The sequence below is a fragment of the Orycteropus afer genome, unplaced genomic scaffold (assembly GCF_000298275.1).
Source record: "Orycteropus afer afer isolate SDZICR_OR568_19922 unplaced genomic scaffold, OryAfe1.0 scaffold00150, whole genome shotgun sequence".
NCBI lineage: Eukaryota > Metazoa > Chordata > Mammalia > Tubulidentata > Orycteropodidae > Orycteropus > Orycteropus afer.
In genome coordinates this window covers 4,520,677-4,538,723 of record NW_006921737.1, presented here as the reverse complement: position 1 = coordinate 4,538,723, position 18,047 = coordinate 4,520,677, and positions in this window count along the sequence as shown.

The window sequence follows — 18,047 nt, the reverse complement described above, 5'->3', positions numbered from 1 at the left end:
AAATCTTCAATTTCCTTGTCTTTGGCTTTGGTGGTTGGTGCATAAATTTGAATAATAGTAATATTAATTGGTCTTCCTTGGAGACGTATGAATATTATCCTAGCACTGACAGGGTTGTACTTCAGGAAAGATCTTGAAACAGTCTTTGTGATGATGAATGCTATACCATTCCTCTTCAATTTGTCATGCCCAGCATAGCAGAGCATATGGTTGTCTGATTCAAAATGGTCAAAACCAGTCCATTTCAGCTCACTAATGCCTAGGATATTGATCTTTATGCATTCCATTTCATTTTTGACAACTTCCAATTTTCCTAGATTCAACCTTTGTACATTTCATATTCTAATTATTAATGGATATTTATAGCTGTTTTTTTCTCATTCTGAGTCATGCCACATCAGCAAATGGAGGTCCTGAAAGCTTTACTCCATCGATATTATTAAGGTCAACTCTACTCTGAGGAGTCAGCTTTTTCCCAGTCTTATTTTGAGTGCCTTCCAACCTGATGGGTTCATCTTCCAGCACTATTTCAGACAATGTTTCAGGGCTATTCATAAAATTTTCCAATAATATATCAGACAGTGTTTCACTGCTTGTTCTGGTTACCTAGTACCAATTTGACAAGAATATACCACAAATGGGATGGCTTGGAGAAACTGGAGTTTATTCTCGAAACATTTTGGAGGCTTTAAGTCTGAGTTCAAAGTGCCAGACCCTAGAGGCTGGGTGAAAGTCCCTCAACCTTGGGCTTCAACTCTGCCGCCTGCTCCCAGCCCACTGAAGCTAGAGGCTTTTCTTCACTCAGACAGGTGCTGGCAAGCCCAAGGTTGACAAGTAAAAAGGCACAGTCCCTATGTTACTAAACCACACAGCAGGCCATTAATTCAAGCCCATTGAATGCCCCAAGATCAGCAGAGCATGTAAGGCTGCTGAACAAAATATGGCTACATGCAGGATTCAAGCGTGCCATAAACTAGAGGCCATTCCCAAAGCTGTTTCTTATATACGGCAAGCAGACCACATACCCAAAGCAGCTACTCAGCTGCTCCAATAGATTCCACTACAGAGTTAATTACCAATCTCACCATGGGTAATAACTACATTCAGCTGCCAACCACTCAACCAGGCCCAGCCAAGTTGACACACAAACTTAACCACCACACTGCTATTCATAAGGTTTTCACTGTCTAGTTCTCTGAGAAATGAATGGATTCCCTTTTTCTGAGTCTGTCTTAGTCTGGAAGCTCCACTGAAACCTGTCCACCATGGGTAACCCTGCTGGCATTTGCAATACCAGTGACATAGCCTCCAGCCTCATATCAACATGCAAGCCACCACAAGATGAAAAACTAACAGACAAGTTCATCTCCATTTTAAATATTATTTTTGTATTTGTTTATATTATTATTTCCAGCAGACCACTTATTTCAAAGCTGGCACTCATGGCAGAAATCATGAGGTAGCCCAGGGATTTTGTATAGAAAATCTTCAATTTATTCACTTTACTTGAAATTTATTTGCCCATTCCACATGGTGGTTTCTTATTCATTGAAAATATGATCTACATTTCTCATATTTGTCACAAAGAAAGGCTGCATATATTAGTTAGTGGAAGAGGGAGAATTTACATTTTCTTTCCATTTTTTCCTCTTTAATTCTGTTGTGTGTTCTTAGGCAAACAAGTGCACTTTTCCATTTACTTGGGGAGGAAGGACAAATGGTTTTATCTGCAATATCAAGGCTATATCTATGTAATTATTTCCAAGAGATGAGGGAAAGTGACTGCAATATTGTCCCTCAAATACTTGGCATTCCTTGGAAGAAAACATGATGTAATTGGACTTTAATAACTTGGATGAAAATGTATCCTAGGGCCATAAAATGTTTCTCTGCAGCATTAGATCTAGGCGAGTTATTATGATTACCTCTTAAGAAGTGTTCGGATTAACAGGTATGTGATTATAAAGTACATTACAAAGGCACAATAAGAATAAGAAGAAGGTACAGAAAAGTATGCTGACATTTCAATATTTCTTACTACTGAACATTTTAGGCAAGGGAATTATTTTATTACTTTTATTTCCAGGTTCAGTGAGGGGAAAACTGTATAAGAAGGACTATCCTGAATATTATTCCTATCTTCTTGCTTCACTTGTATCATGCATTAGAAGCCTGCTGAAGGCAATCATTTCTATAGTTGTATATAGAGAATAGCAGTAGCTTGGAGTCAAAACATGGTGGAAAGACATTTGGCAGTTCCTCAAAAATCTAAATATAGTAATATCATATAACTCAACAATTCCACTCCTAGGTGCATACATGAAAGAATTGCAAGTGGCAACTCAAACAGACACTTTGTTCACCAATGTCCATTGCAATATGTTATTCATAATAGACAAAAGGTGGAAACAACCAGTGTCCATCAACAGATGAATGGATAAACAAAATATGGTATGTCCACACAATGGAGTATTTATTCTGCCATGAAGAGAAATGAAGTTACATGTTGCAACATGAATGAACTTTGAAAACATTATATTAAGTGAAATAAAGGAACTCTGGTAGCATAGTGTCTAAGGCACTTTACTAACCAGAAGGCTGGTGGTTCAAACCCACCAGCCACTCCTCAGAAGGAAGGTTGGGCAATCTATCTAGTGATACTGCCTCGGAAACTCAAGGAGGGGTCGCTATGAGTCGGGTCTGACTCAATGGCAAATAACAACAACAACAAGTGAAATAAGCCAGACACAAAAGGTTAATAATTGTATGATTCCATGTGTACGAAATTATATGATTTCACCTAGATTGGTTAAATCCATCAAGACAATAGAAGCTTATTGGTTACCAGGTACTAGGGAGAAGGAGGAGTAAGTATTTAAAAAAAAAAAAAAAATCCTCAACATCTACTCATTAAAAAGAAAACCATGTAAGTCATTCAATGTAGCATTATGAATGCTATTAGCTGAGCAGCTTAGGAAAGTGAATTCAGCTATACATTTATTTTTCAAGGAAAAAGATGAGAAATTGGACAACAGAACCCCATTTGCCCTCTGGTATCCTGGGTTTCAATGATAATTTTGGAACCCAAGTAATTTCAAGGGATACCACTTACTTCTTGATCCACATCAAACTATTTAGTGCAGTAGCTTGTGAGGTTTTTTTTTTTTTTTTTCCTCCTATGAGAACTTATCTTTAACTCATACTGGAAATACTTTGTAAGCTCTACTGTGCCAAGAAAGCAGAGATGCTCTCTCTCTTGCTCACTTTTGTATTCACATTGCCTTTCAGGTTACCAGGACCATATGCAACTGTGGTTATTGAATAACTTAACTGAATTATATTTATTCAGGTATTCATTTCCATTTAGGATTTTTAAATATTAATTTCATATGTAAAGTGGATAATACTTTTATTATAATGATGACATCAATGCTATTAATATTTGAAATGTACCTAATCACTTAATATTTTTAAACTATTCATTCAAAAAATATTTTTTGAACATTTTCTAGGTGTCAGGTACTATCTTGTACGTCGAGGATAAAGCAATGAGCAAAGCAGATAAAAATCCCTGTCCTCATCAACTTACATTCCAGTGGCAGAGTGGGAGTATCTTTTCCATCTAGGAAACCCAAGGAGAGGTCGTTATGAGTCGGGGTCGACTCGACGGCACATAACAACAACAACAACAACCACCTAAATTCAGGTATACCAAACTGAACTAAACTCACTGCCATCAAGTTGCTTCCTCCTTATAGTAATCCTCATTGAGTTTCCAAGGCTGTAAATCTTTATAGGAGCAGACTCCCTCATCTTTCTTCTGTGGAGTGGCTGCTGGGTTTGAACCACAGATCCTTTGGTTAGCAGCCAAATGTCTTAACCAAGACACCACCAGAGCTCCTTGAGTTCAAGTATGTTGTTGTTGTTGTTGTTATGTGCCGTCGAGTCGGCCCCGACTCATAGCGACCCCTCCTTGGGTTTCCGAGGCAGTATCACTACGGAAGTAGGATTGCCCAACCTTCCTTCCGAGGAGTGGCTGGTGGGTTTGAACCGCCAACCTTCTGGTTAGCAGTCAAGTGCTTTAGCCACTATGCTACCAGAGCTCAAGTATAGTTATCCATAATTCAGTGATGATTAAAATTAATTTGCACATTATCAATCACTGTGATTAGCAGAGAGTTTATGACTTTATGAGATTCTCTTTTAATGTGTAAATATTTAAGGTCTGCCGTGCCTAGCTCTTTTCAGATCTGCGAGAATACCCTTAAAACCTCCAATGTATAGTTCATATCTTAAGGGGAATGCTACTCCTTCTCCCCTGAATCCTCTTATCTAATGCATCTCCATGCACAAAGAAACAAAAGCACTAAAGAGTTTCATCAAAAGAGACACTCCACATGTCTTTTTTATAGTTACCATCACCCAGTAACACAAGAACAAAACTAACATTCAATGACTATTTGTTAACTAAATAAATGGAAGAATACTGGAGGGCCTTGAAACAGTATTTTCTACTCAGATGAAAAATATCCCTTTCTAAGTGTGGTAGTTGTGTTTGTGTGTCAACTTGGCTGGGCCTGGTGGAGTGGCTGGGTAGCTGGTGGTAGTTATTCCCCATGATGAGAGTGGCACTACATAACCACAACAGAATTTGGTACTGGGAGAGTGTGGTGCTGCTCTGACAGATACCTAAAATGTGGAAACAGGAGTGGAGTGTGTCCTTGACCTGAGACACTGGCAGAGAGACCCTGGCAAACGGCATAAGAGACAGTAGGAGCAGAGCCCAGAGACCAGCATGACAGACGGCAGGAGCAGAGCAGAGAGAACCAGCATGAGACAGCAACGGCCTTACCAGCCCACAGAGGACGCTTGATGCCTTTAGTTAGGTGGCTTACCCGGCGGGGTGGGTTGCGTTCAGGCATTAATTGATAGAAGAGACTGGCTTGGAATTGAGTAGCAGTTTGGCCAGCCCACAGAGCAAGAAAGCTAAATGTCCTTTGGGGCAAGAAGATTCCTAGCAGAGTGGGTTGCTCTCGGGCATTAATTGGCAGAAGTGGAGACCAAGGAAACAGAAGCAGAGCTGCCTCAGCCTGAAAGGGTAGGGTCATGGCCTTTGGGGGTAGATTGATCACAGCCCCCTAGGTTTCAAAGAGCCAGGCCTTCACAAACTTGGTTCTAGAGTATGGGGCTGCTCATTCATGTAAGCCAGTGGGGTGGAGCCATAGCTGCTGACCAAGAGGGAGAGGGTGGGGTTGCCATGCCCAAGAGGGAGAGGAAGGTGCCCACCAGGCCAAGGAGGTGAGGTCACCACTTAGAGGAACTAGGGGACTGGAGCCACCTAGTGGAGGAGATCCGTACAGATGCCACCCAATGAAGATCTGTACAGGTGCCAAGTTGACAAGGGGTGGAATTGTGGTAGTTCAGTTTGTGTGTCAACTTGGCTAGGCCTGGTTGAGTGGCTGGGCAGCTGGTGGTAGTTATTTCCCATACTGAGAGTGGCACTACGTAACCACAACACTAAGAATACATAATATTTGAGGTAGTGACTCTTTTCTTGGCTTAAAGATCATATGTAGTTTCCATGATAGCAAGTGCCCGTTATCCTTTCCATAACACTGACACAATTCATTGTCCAGAGATCACTTTTTAAGAATATTCATTCATTAAACCAAAACTAAGAACGAAAAATAAGGTAGATTTGATAAGCCAGAAGATAAATGGCAAACCCATGCATGTTCTGGTGTGCTAAAACTTCACTCTGCATTGTTCTTAGATCCTCATTTGGAGGAGCTTCATTCTACTTGTAATAATAATAATGACAACAACAACAAGAATAGTAAAGGCAGCTATCCCTTTGTTAGTACTTACTTACATACAATACATTATTTCATCTTCCCACAAACCTTACTTACCTACAATATATTACTTCATCCTCCTACAAACCTTATTAAAAGTCAAAACTGCCATCAAGTTAGATTTGACTCACAGCAACCCCTCCTGGGGTTTCTGAGGCATTATCACTACAGAATGCCTACGTTAGAATAAGGGAACAAAAGTTTAAAAAGCCAAGTTACTTTTCATTGTTAAAAAGCTAATCAATGGGAAAGAATTAATTTTAATGTCTTTCTATGCCGATTGATGGTCTCTAGAGTATAGTCTTTGCCCTTAATTATCTCAAAGCCACCCCTCCTTGGGTTTCCGAGGTGGTATCGCTACAGAAGTAGATTGCCCAATCTTCCTTCTGAGGAGTGGCTGTTGGGTTTGAACCACCAGACTTCTGGTTAGCAGTCAAATGCCCTAGGCACTGTGCCAGAGTTCCTTCCTAACCCATAGTGTGACTAGCAAATGGAGTGAAATTTCTACTTGAGATAGGAAATTAAACACAGATACACACATATACACACAGAGAGAAACACACACATACACATGAAAGAAAAACCACAAAACAAAAAGCACAGCAGTTGCAGACATTTTAATAAAGAGACAAACAACTATCTATCTCTTAATAGCTCCTAGGATGGCATATTAATTGTTGTTGCTGTGTGCTGTTGAGTTGGACCCGACTCATAGCAACCCCTGCCTTGGGTTTCCGAAGCAGTATCACTATAGAAGTAGATTGCTCCATCTTCCTTCCGAGGAGTGACTGGTGGTTTTGAACCGCCAGCCTTCTGGTTAGCAGTCAAGTGCCTTAGGCACTACATTAGGTATATAAAGACAACTTTGGATAAAGAAGTAAAAGTAAAATACTATTGAATCCTTTTGACTAAGGGTAAGTGGAGGTGGTATCTGGTTTTTCAAAAAGTGTCAAAGCAAATTTATTAATACTAAAAATGTAAGTACTTAAAAAGATCTAAAAGTTTAGGTACATAAAAATTTGCTCATCATGATTAGCTCATTTAAGGCTGTAATATATATTCATTTTACTATGGTTAACTTTATATATCTACTATATATCCATCATAGTTTTAGCATGATACACAGAATTCAGAAATCTTCTCATGGACATATGTATAAAAGGTCAACCAACCAAGGTCAAATTGGTAAAAATGATAAGGAATAAATAGCTGATTCCATCATCAAGACTGAACTAAATGCAACTTTGTATTTAGGGACTTTATTTTTACATCCACTAAGGCAACTTGAACAGATAAATGTTTGTAATTGACCATTAATAATAACGTGCAGTGTTCTTTCTTATCCTTCATCTCATTTACAACTCTGTACATGTGTATAGATTACATATCTAACAAAATCATTAATGATCAGTATTATATGAGTAATCAAAGTTTTGTCATTTAGGCAATTAACTGAGGTAAGATCAGAGAGAGAAATGCTGCCACCACTAAGCCCAGCAAAATTATTTCTTGTGATTTAAATATATAAACTATGCTAGTTTGAGCATCTTAATTGTTCTCTTTTTAAAATGAATTTACTTGAGAAATGGATTATCTAATTATATTGGGGAAAGTTACCAATTTAATACTCTACATGACTAATAAAGGCTCCTGGCTGCCACAAATGGTTTGCACTTGACAATTAACTGGAAGGTTGCCAGTTTGAAACCACCCAGTGGCATCATGGAAGAGAAGCCTGGCAATCTGCTTCCATAAAATGAATAATTACACCATGGAGGTGAACTCCTTAGAACAAGTGACCAGAAAAACCAAAAGTGTAGCACTAGTGCAAGCAGAAACTCAGAAGGCAGGAATGCATAGGAAAGAAAGACAGGGAAAAGATAACCACAGGGAGGAAGGGGGAAGAGAACTGCTACATTGTGAGGCTTTCAATTAATGTCACAAGACAAAATGTATATGAACTGTTGAGTGGAAACCAACTTTTGTTTGTAACTTTCACCTAAATCACAATGCAAAATTAAAAAGAAAGAAGAAAAATGATTGAAAATGTCAAATCCTGGTGAGAACATGGAGCTGGTGGGAATGTAAAATGGTATAGTCACTTTGTAAAACATTTGATAGTTTCTTATAAAGTTAAAAACATATTTACCATACAACCCAATAACACCACATCTGGGTATTTACCCAGAAAAAACTGCAGGCAAACGATCATAACAACCTTATTCATCAAGTCTCAAACCATGTGTTCAACTGGTGAATGGGTAAATGCGTTATTGTGCGTTATGTAGTGGAATACTACTCAGCATTAAAAAGAAATGAACTATTGGAACATACAACAACATAGATGCATTCCAAAAGCATTGTGCAGGCAGACAGAAAAGACTACATACTGTATGATTGCATTTATACAATGTTCTAGAAAAGGTAAAACTATACAGCTGCCAGAGTCTGGGGAAGGGGAGAAAGGATTGCCTACAAAGTTTGCAGGAGAAAAACCTTTCGTTTGTTTTTTTATTTTTAATTTTAATTGTGATTTGCGGAAAGTTTCCAGAGCGAATTAATTTTCCGTAGAGCAGTTCATACCCATTTCGTTTCATGACATAGGCTGCAATCCCCACTGTGGTGGTTAAGGTTGGTTGTCAACTTGGCTGGGCCTGGTTGAGTGCCTGGGCAGCTGGTGGTTGTTATTTCCCATGATGAGACTGGCAATCAGCTCCGTGGTGGAATCTACCATAAGCAGCTGAATAGCAACTTTAGGGATGTGGTCTGCTTCCAGTATATGAGAAGCAGCTTTGGGAATGGCCTCTAGCTGATGGTATATTTGAACCCTGCATGCAGCCGAGTTGTTGTTTAGCAGCTTGCCATGCTCTGCCAATCTTGGGACTTTCAAAGAACTTGAATCAAGGGTCTACCATGTGGTTTGGTAATATTGGGACCGTGCCTTGTCACTTGTTGACCCTGGGTTTGTCAGCCTCAACAGCCAGCAGCTGCCTGAGTGAAGAGATGCCTCTAGCTTCAGTAGGCTGGGAGCAAGAGGCAGAACTGAAGCCCAAGGTTGAGCGGCTTTCACCCAGCTGCTGGAACCTGGCATTTTGAACTCAGACTTCTAGCCTCCAAACTGTAAGAGAATAAATTCCTGTTTGTTAAAGCCATCTTGTTAGTGGTATATTCCTGTCAGAGTGGCACTAGGTAACCAAACCACCCACAATGTAACAGCTCTCTTCCCACTTCCTTCCTGTAGTTACCTCTTCCCTGTATCCTTCTTTCTTATGCATTCCTGCCTTCTAAGTTCTGTGCAAATATCTCCCCATTTAAATACTGCCTGTTTTCCCTTGATCGATTGTTCTAAGCAGTGTTATTTGATGTAAATGCTCACCCCATATGCCTGTCTACTGTTTGTCTGGAAGCCACATGAGTGGCTGAAGAATAACTAGGGGTCATAGTGTCAGGGCTCTCAACAGGCTCTATTAGAGCAGCACATGTGGTCTTTTCTTTTTATGATTTTGAGTTTTGTTTCACATTATTCTCCCACTCCATCCAGGATTTCCTGCAATGATCCTTTCCTGAGTGATTGACAGTGGTAGCCAGGCACCATCAAGTTTTTCTGGTATCAGGATCATATAGGCTGAAGTTTGCAAGGTCCACCTGTCCCTTGGACTAATTGTTTCCATGCATCTTTTGTTTTCTTCATTCTTCTTTGCTCTGGATGAGGAGAGACCCATTGTTACATCTATATGGCTGCATGCAAGCTTTTAAGATCCACCTCCCTGAGCTGCTATTCATCAAAGTAGGATGTAGAACAATGTTTTTGTGTAATATGTTATGCCAATTGAGCTTGATGTCTCCTGTGACCATGGTCCAAAGCCCACAGGTTCAACTACTTGCTCCCTCAGGGTGATGGGCTGTGGTTAAGAAGTTATCATAGCATTGCTCCATTTTAGCTCTATTATATATATGGACATTCTTATAACACATACAAGTATGTGTGTAGAAAACTTTTCAGATTGATAGAAATTGAGTATGATAGTGGTTACATTACTGTAACCATTTCTCCAAATTCATCCAACTATACACTTAAAAGTATGAATTTTATTGTATATAAATTATAGCTCAATAAACATGACTTAAAATAATAATAACAATAATAATAAAATATTGCAGCCAAGAAAAGCCTATGGAGCAATTCTACTTTGTCACACATGTAACCACACATGTGGTTGCCATGAGTCAGAACTGACTCAATGACTATGGGTTTGGTTGTGGGGTTTTCAAGACTAATATCACCAATACTAATCCCACTAATAAGGAGCTCTGGTGGCGTAGTGCCTAAGGCCAGTTGACTGCTAACCAGAAAGATGGTGGTTCAGATCCACAAGCCACTCCTCAGAAGGAAGACTGGGCAATCTACTTCCATAAAGATTTACCACCTCAGAAACCCAAAGGGGTCACTGTGAGTCAGAATTGACACAATGGTAGTGAGTTTTTTTTTTTTTTTTTTAATTCCACTAATACTAGCACCTTTCTATCAGTTTGAGGTACTGTAGTGGCTTGTGTGTTGCTATAGTGATGGAAGTTCAGGCACAGGTATTTCAAACATCTGTACATTCTGATGGATATTCTAAAGGAGTTTCCAGACTAAGTAATACTAGGAAGAAAGGCCTGGTCATCTATTTGAAAAAAATGGCAATGAAAACCCTACCTTATTGATCAGAACAGAACACAGTGTAATAGAGTACTGGAAGATGAACTTCCGAGGTTGGAAGGCACTCAAAACGGGCGGTGGCCACAACAATGGACTCACACATATCAAAGATCATAAAGATTGTGCAGGACTGGTCAGTGTTTTGTTCTATGGTACATGGAATTGATATGGGTTGTGGCCAACTGGTTGACATCCAGCAACAACAACAAAATCCCTCGGTTTCCTTTTTGTTCTTGGAGAAAACTCTCAATCTCTTCACTAATATTTTCCCAACTATAATTGTACTTAAGGAGCTCTGGGGGTCCAGTGGTTGAGGCATTTCAGTGCTAATGAAAAAGTTGGTGGTTTGAACCCATCAGCTGCTCCATGGAAGAGCAATGAGACAATCTGCTTTCATAAAGGTTTACAGTCTTGGTACCTCAATGGGGGTCACTATGAGTTGGAATCAACTCCAGTGAGTTTTATAATGATGATGATGATGATGATGATGATGATGATTAGTGTACTTGCTTTCTATTATTCTACTAGCCCCTTTGAACTTTTGAACCTCCTGTCATAACCCTGACTGGTTAGAGGTTTTCTGTGGGATAACATGTCACTTCAGAGGCAGAAGTTACAAAGGATGTTATCACAGGGTCTTGTTTTCTGATACATCTAGCACTACTTCAGAGAAAACAAGGTCCTTACACCCTGTTGGGAAGAGCCAGTGATCACAATAGGTTGAAGAAAGAAAGCAAAAAAATTTGTTGAGTATCAACACCCAAGGAGACAGTGAGAATCATTTCTCCAAAATGCTGGTCTCCTCGAGCAAAGGGGTAAATATGATTATATAGGGGAATGGGAAAGGGGGTTGAAGACTTCTTGGACAACCAAGAATGACTTTGTCCTTCTCTTCCCTGGTTACTCTGGACTTAGTGTCTTTCTTTCCAGGGTTGAAGTGCTCCATAGACTACGGTTTTCAGCCAAGATTAGTCTTGGGAGAGGGTTAAGCTTAAAAGAACACACAATTGAATATAGCAAACCTAAAGAACCCATAGTCCATAAAAAGGACTAATCAGAAGGCTGGTGGTTCAAACCCACCAGCCACTCCTTGGAAGAAAGGTTGGACAATCTACTTCCCTAGTGATACTACCTCAGAAACCCAAGGAGGGGTTGCTATGGTTCGGGATCAACTTGATGGCAGTGAGTTTGAGTTTGTTTGAGTTTGCATTCTATTTACTTCAATGGAAGAAAAAGGGAGGGGAAAATAGAAAGTTAGTCCCTATAATTAATATCCACTTTAATCATGTCTGCTAACCTGTGAAAATTTTACAGTTTTCAGTGAGAGGCCCCTCAGCCTTCCAATTCAGGCTTTCTCAATCAACCTTTTCTCTGAGGTTTCATCACCACGGGAAATAGGGTGATAATCTCCTTCTTAAACTGTTTCCTGCTGTACAGGGGTGGTGAATGGTTAATTCCTTGGGGGGGGGCACAGATAAAAACCAATAATATCTTGTTGTATAAGTTCATGAGTATTAGGTGTCTTAAAGAGAAAAAAAATACGAGTAGCCTCAAGGGTTTTGGACATTCCATTGGAGAGTACTTTCATAAACACAATTATTACTATAAGGCCCAAAGTAATTAAGGGGGTAAGCCAAAACTCAAGTTGGAAAATAAGCTTTCAAACAAACTCCATCCACTTCCTTGGTTCCAGGCCCTTGGTTTTGCCCATTAAGTAACTTTATGAATAACATGCAAATTTAATTCAACCTGCCCAGAAGTATTTATCCAAGCACAGCAGGTCTTACTTATAACAGCATATACCCCACCGTATCTGGCAAATGGAAAACCCAAGGCTATATGGTTATTTAAAACAATTTCAGTTAAGGAATTCAGAGAGGACTGTTGGGCTCAAATGGTCTTCTCCATGCCCATAACCAGGAGGCAGATGGTGTCTGATAAATTTTGAATAAAAAGATCCATAAACCTAATCCTTAAACTGGAAATGATACCACCCAAAGCCAGTCTTGTCTAAGACTGGGTTAATTTCTGTTCCTCATATCCTAATAATGCAGGGTTAACAGAAAAGGGATCTCATTTCTGCCTTACTTGGGCTTCTGGTAAAATGTAGGAGATAGAATGTATTCTAATAAGAAAAGTGAAGAAATCTAAAGTACATTCTTCTACAAAGTGGATCTCTGTAAGGCACAATAAAAAGGATATATATACATTTTTTTTTTTTTTACCTTTGAACAAAACAATATCTACTTATCCATTGGTGGGGCTTATTTGTAAAGCCACTTAAGTTCTTCCAATGGAATTGCCTCCCAATGTTCTGAGGGACTGTACCATGTGGCCTCTGCTGAGTGATCTCTGGTCTTAATCCTAATGTGGTGTATCCATGCCCCTTTGACAAGTGGGTAGCAAGACTTCATAGGGGCCTTTCCACTTTTTTGTGAGGCACTTCAGATTCCACTCATTCATATAGTCTCAACTCCCGTCTCGGCCATGTGTAGAGGGACCTCAGGAAGTGGGCTGTAGGTCTGAGAAAGAATATTAGCTTCCTGTAGGGTCTGAAAAGTTTGCCCTGTTATTTGCAAATACTGTTTTATAAACAGGTTACTTTTTCATGAATATTCCTGGCCCCTAAACCCACACCAGCATTGGAATAATTTAAATCACTGGCATTTAGGTTTTTCACTAGGGGTGCCTGTACGTCATTTCAAAGAGACTTATCTTCATTTTTGTTTTGGAGGCAACTCTAATTCTGAACAGGGCCATGCGGAGGATGTTTTTTTTTTACCCAATTTAATTTAGTTGGTTGCTTGACATAATTTAGCTACATGTGTCCTTAAAGTTTGATTCATCCGTTCTACTTTACCATTGGCTTGGGGTGTCCAAGCAGCATAAAACTTTCACTTGATACCAAATGTTGAGACACCAACTGGAATATTATGCCAGTGAAATGGGTTCCGTTGTTGACACCAATCGTCTGGGGAATTTCAAATCTAGGAATAATCTCTCCCAATAGTCTTTGGCTACTTCCATGGCTTTCTCAGTTCTGCAAAGGAAGGCCTTTTGAATCTGTGCATACTGTCACCTTCTGACCCTGTGCCATTCTCAGTGCGATTAGTTCAGCCATCTGCACTGATTGATGTTCCATAAGGGAGTATCTGTGCTTCCAAAGCCTTGGTAAGGCTGCTGATTGCATAGCCCACCTTCCACTGTCCATTCTCCATGAAACTACTCTCATTTATGAAACAAGTGAGATCATATTTGCACCGTGGCTGGTCAGAGAGATTTGGCCTTTTGGCAGACACGAAGTTGAGGGTCTTAATACAATCATGATGAATGAGGTCTGCTCAGGGCAAAATGGACAACAGGGTATCCAGGTTTATGTTAATTGCTGGCTAGATTTTCACACTTGGCTTGTCTCCTAAGGAAGCCTGATATTGAGAAATTCTTGCTCAGGATAGCCAGTGGTGGCTCTTGCATCTAGGACTGCCAGGACTGAATGGGCAGTGTAAACCCAGATGGTCCATCCTAACGTTAGCGTATCAGCAGCTTTCAGCATCTTCACTGTTACTGCTATAATTTCCAAGCTGACAGGCCAGCCCTGTCACGGGATCTAAAGTTTCTTCTTTAGATCTTCTCCAAAATCCCAGGAACTGGGTAAGAACTCTGGTCACTATGCCTGGATGTTTATGCACAAACAATTAGAAAGACTTACGTAAATCTGGCAGTCTGAAGGCTGGGGCCTGCAGTAAGGCCTGCTTTAATTTATTGAAGATATGTTGCTCTGATTTTCTCCACTTAAAGGGTCAGTGTCTTTCTCCTTCCAGGAGGGAGTACAAAAGTTTAGTTACAAGTCCAAAACTAGGTATTCAAATCAGACAAAGTCCTGCCATACCTAGGAATCCTTTAAGCTGTTTGTGTGTCTGTGGTTGGGCTAGCTGGCAAATGGCTTGCTTTTTCTCCAGGTGCAATTTCCTTTTTCCTTTGTTGATGACAAACCTTAAATATGTCACTTTCTTTTGAGCTGTCTGGGCTTAGTCATAAAGATTTGATAGCATTTAACTATATGTTCAGTGTCCACCGTCATCCTTCCTTCAGTTTTCTTAATTTTTTTCTTACTGTCAGGAGTGCTTTAATAAACATAGTATTATCTGGGCTTTCAGGATCCAAATCTGTATACTGTTTGAAGGCTTTGAAAATTCTCTGTAAGAAGGTAGAAAGATCCTAATCCTTCTTTTGCCTAATCTTATATACCTTGCTCAGACTCTAAGTTTAATTCCTGTTAAAATACAGTCTCTGTCATTAAAGTTTTTTTATAATCTTTTCTGTCATTTGGATTCTAGCAGGGGTACCGTAGTGGCATGTTACTGTCCAAAGTATTTGTCACCTACTCTGATTGGGCATCTCTGTTAATAATCAGGAATGACTGACAATCAGCTCACATCGGGTCAAAGGAGTTAAAATAAAAGTCAGCAGGCCATACATTTTGCCTGGATTCTTCCAGTACCCTGGAGTATAATTCTCCAATTGTATAAGTCGGCTGTGCTAAAAGGCACACACATGCTAACCATCTCTCCAACTGAGGGGATCTGACGAAGTGAGTATTGGCACCAAGCCACATCCCCATTGCCTGGCCCGCTCTCTGGCCCTTTCCCCTGCTGGGTGTGGGAAAGGGAAATTAGGAAGCCTCTTGCACAGTGACATTGATTTGTGTTCAACTGAAGGCAAATATTTGCAGTTACAAAAAGGTGGTTTTTCTATAAAAATGTTTTTATTAAAAATAAAAGAAGAAGAAGAAGAAGAAAGAAGCATATTTGTCTACTTCTTAGTGTAACACTGGCTTTCCATGAGCCAGAACAAACTTAATCCCTTCTTATCTTTTTATGTGTCAATTTTTGGATGGAAGGAAACAACTTTCCAAACACCTAATATTGTTGATATTTTGTCTCATTTGCCTCCGTTGTTGTTGTTACGTGCCCTCGAGTCGGCCCCGACTCATAGTGACCCCTCCTTGGGTTTCTGAGGCAGTATCACTACGGAAGTAGATTGCCCAACCTTACTTCTGAGGGGTGGCTGGTGGGTTTGAACCGCCAGCCTTCTGGTTAGCAGTCAAGTGCCTTAGGCACTATGCTACCAGAGCTCCTTCATTTGCCTCTAAGTTCTATTTATTTATTTAACTAACATATGTGACGCCCTGACATAACCATCATTGCAAATGGTGGTATTATTCAGTGGGAAAAGTGCAGAAAGGAGATGTAGCAACAAAGTAGAGATTTCTTATGAAATATACTTTTATAGAGCAGTAGTAAAGGGTCTTTCTACTTAATTAATACAGAATACCCTTAATTTCACAGGAAACATTGTATATTTACTTCAAATGACATTCTCTTTTTAAATGCGAAAGGAATTTATTTATTTATTTATTTATTTATTTATTTATTTATTTATTTATACCTACTTTAGCATGGTTCATTACATTGTTTGGACTCCATCTGTTACTTTTGTTGTTGTTTTGTTCTGGCCAGAGTTGAAGTTGGGAATTGTTCCATATTTAATCTGCCAAATAGTCCTGGAAAGTCCTAGGGCATTTAACTAATTCATCAAAGTTGTCCCATTCTTTGCCATGCATACCCTGCTCATGTGTGTCATTTGAAGGACAATAAAATCATACTTTTTTCTAAGCCAAATGATGATTTTTCCAATAAATTTTACCTTTTTAGGAAAAAAAAAGTATATTTTATCAGTAGCAAAAGAAAAGGCTTTTAACAATAAGACAGCATGCTTTAGTGTTGTGTCCATTCACTACTTGCCTCTCAGTTGAGAACAGCAATATTGATTACGACTTTGCAGTGGTAGGTTTCTGTAGAGTACATGACCATAAGCAAAATACCACGGATTTGAACTGGTTCATTCCAGTTCAACCCCCTGCTGAGAATTTGCATTTCCACCACAGATATACTGAATCAGAACCTAGAGTTTACCAAGATCTCCAAGAATCTGTAAGAATTTCATGGGGTTCTTGTTAAAGTCTGGAATCAGATTCAATATCTCTGGGGTAAAAATGTAAATTCTCATCAGGGGATCGAACCAGAATGACCCTATTTGAAGCCCTGCCAAATACTCTTTGCACCACCAAAGAGCTTATTAGCTTCACAGTGAGACTTGGAGCCTAATTACAAAAACTTGCCCAAGTTGCCACTTAAAGAAAATCTCCATGTGTCTTTGATTAGGTTCTCCAGAAGTAGATCTTGAGGAGGATTCATGGATTCCCACATAAGTGATTTATTAGGGGAGAATCCCCAGGATATCAAGTAAAAATATCTGGAAGGTAGAACAGAGAAAAGGAAGAAACCAAACAATGGTATATTTTCAGGCAAAGTCTGATCTCAGGTGGATCCTGTGGGAAGCTCAATACCATAGTTTATTCCTTATAATTTGTCAAAACTCAAAGCAAAAGAATTGAATTTTCTTGTGCCTGTACTAATTGGCCACTGGCCACAAGCAGTCCTGGTGAGAGGTAAGCTCCCAGGCATGCATGGGAGGAGGTGGCTCTAATAGACAAAGCCACCCATCCACTGCCCTGGAATCAAATCCTACTAATAGTGACCCTATAGGGAAGAGTAGAACTACTCTATAGAGTTTCCAAGGCTGTACATCTTTACAGAAGCAAACTGCTTCATCTTTCTCCCATAGAACAGCTGGTAGATTCCAACTGCTGACTTCTTGCTTAGCACCTGAGTGCTTTAACCACGACACCACCAGAGCTCCTTAGTAGCCAAAGAGCATTCATTTAAAGAGAATGTTAGGTACAGGCCATTAGAAGCAAAGCTAACAGATCAAACCAAATCATCAAGTCGATTCTGACTCATAACAACCATGTAGGACAGTATAGTACTGCCCCACTGAGTTTCCAACACTGTAAATCTTTATGGAAGCAGACTGACTCTTCTTTCTCCAACAGAGCATCTGGAGGTTTCAACTGCTGACTTTTTGGTTAGTAGATCAATACTTTAACCACTAGAGCTCCTTAAGCAAACAGAAGCAGGGGATGAATGGACAGAACAATAACGGGAATCCGTGGAGAACTTGGAGGAGCTCTGGGTTCACTGCACCATGTTTACTTCCCTCAAGATTTGCATATGCTTTTCATGTTGTCATTCAGTGTCAAAATGTACTATGACTCTTTCTCAGAGCTGTCCAATAGAAATTTAAGCTAGTTGCCATGGAGTCATTTCTGACTCATAGCAACTCCATGTGTGTCACAATAAAGCTATGCACCATAGGGGTTTTTTTTTTAATTGTGATTTGGGTGAAGATTTACAGAGCAATTCACTTTCTATACAGCAGTTCACATATACTTTGTCTCATGTCATTGACCACAGTTTACCACAATGCAACAGCTCCCTTCCCACTTCCTCCCCATAGTTACCACTTCCCAGTGTCCATCACTCCATACTCTCCTGCCCCCTGAGCTGTCTCCCTGTGCATAAGCAGCC